The 1,870-nt window shown below is 44.1% G+C and overlaps 1 non-coding gene across 1 annotated transcript; it reads left to right on the top strand.

The window, feature by feature from the left end:
* Positions 1-467: 467 nt before the first annotated feature.
* On the top strand, positions 468-575 carry LOC120266236. Its single transcript, XR_005538078.1, has one exon. It is a non-coding gene; the product is annotated as a small nucleolar RNA R71 (small nucleolar RNA).
* Positions 576-1,870: the final 1,295 nt, after the last annotated feature.

Genomic DNA, 1,870 nt, shown 5'->3' with positions numbered 1-1,870 from the left:
ACCCCCCGATTACTCCATGAAAAATTGGGATGATTCTTCCAACTCGGATTGTAGGTATTGCTATATGGGTTTCCTTGAGGTCTCATGCCATTACCTACAAAATCAACGCTTTCTCCAATCAAGAAACATCACCGATAGAGATCGGGCAATCGGAGGGAGCATGTCCTCCACCACCCGTGCAATTAGTCACGTCACACATTGTTTGAAGTTAGAAGATCTAACTTTACTCAAATTTTCCACTTGAGCCGCCAATGAAGTTACCGCGATCTATTTCATGGAGATCGGCCACCTTTTTTTCTTCTCCCTCGGCATTCCATTGGTAGTCGCTTTAGCCCCATTTCCTCAATTAATTGGCGGGCCTCATCCGGGGTCTTGCTACCTAAGGTACCTCCTCGCCGCATCCAAGAGTTGCCTTGTACTCGTATTCAAAACCGCTATAAAAGGTCCGAACAATCATCCACTCGGGAACTCCGTGTTATGGGCACTTTCTCGGGAGCTCCTTGAACCTTTCCCCATGTCTCGAATAGAGACTCCAATTCCAACTGAACAAAGGATGAGATCTCATTCCTAAGCTTTGCAGATTTTTCGGGAGGGAAATAACGGGCAAGAAAAGCTTCTACCATCTCCTCTCATGTTGTGATCGATGCTCTAGGTAATGAGTGTAGCCACCGCCGCCTCCCCTTTAGGGAAAATGGGAAGGCTCTCAACTTGATGGCATCATCCGTCACTCTATTTATCTTCAAAGATATCACACACCTCAAGAAAAACTCTCTATATAACTCGCTTTGGATCCTCATCGGCCAAACTATTGAACCGTATGGATTGTCGCAATATATGGATGAATGCCGACTTCAGCCAAAAGCTCGAGTTGTAATCGAGACGACAATGCTCGATTTTGTCCCTCAACATCAAGGTCCGCATAATCGAGCTAATGTCCGCCGTTGCTCGCTCTGCTCTGCCATGTTTTTCGCATCCTTCCACTTCCAAACCAGCCCTAAATTAGACTCGTTCTGCACAGTGCTCTTTCCCTTTCTTCTAAGTGTACGTTCAAGCTTAGGATCTCCTTCAATCAATATCGAGGGATTCCCAAAAAGAAAAAAAAAGAAATCATAACGATGATAGAATAAGAAGATATGAAATAGAATGTATGGTGAAATAGCTAAGAAAACAAAGTGCAAAGTATCTCTAAACGCCTACTCCCCGACAATGACCAAAAACTTGACAAGGTCCCTTCATGATATCCCCGTAAGTGCACGGGTTTGTCGAAGTAATAATCCCGGATGAGCGGGTATCGAATCCACAAGGAGTAGGGAATAAAAACACTTAATCCGCTTCTTAGCTATGTGAAAGATCGAGAGTGATAAGTGTGACAATGATTCAATTCTCAAAAGTAAAAACAACGAGTAAGAAAGCACGAGTAAAGGAGGAGGTAAGGCAATCGATAAAGATGGGATACTCGGATAATGCTCCGCCTAGGATAATCATTTCATGTGTAAGAACCCTCTATTATGCTTCCTAATCGATGCAATGGTGATTCGTGGAAATCCTTAAATACATAGTCCCAAACCTAAGGTCAACTATGCCTAACTCTATACATGTCCCGGAGGAGAGATTAGATAACCTCTCAACCTCGCACTTGAATAGAGTTGCAATGAGCTCTAGGTATTCCAAGTGATAAATCTCTTCCTAATTATAGACCTAACCCTATGGTCCAGGTGGAAGGTCCCTAACCACAATTAAGCCCTAGATACTAAGATCACCTCAACGCTTCACTCTGTTGCACGCGCAACTAAGCCCCAGCGGAGGGTCATCCCTTACACCATTCACTCTATTATGGCCCCAAAGAACTCGAGGAACGGAGGTAGAATCT

The sequence above is a fragment of the Dioscorea cayenensis genome, chromosome 7 (assembly GCF_009730915.1).
Source record: "Dioscorea cayenensis subsp. rotundata cultivar TDr96_F1 chromosome 7, TDr96_F1_v2_PseudoChromosome.rev07_lg8_w22 25.fasta, whole genome shotgun sequence".
Taxonomy (NCBI): Eukaryota; Viridiplantae; Streptophyta; class Magnoliopsida; order Dioscoreales; family Dioscoreaceae; genus Dioscorea; species Dioscorea cayenensis.
Note: the sequence above shows the minus strand (reverse complement) of the source record. Positions and strands in the feature narration are given on the sequence as shown.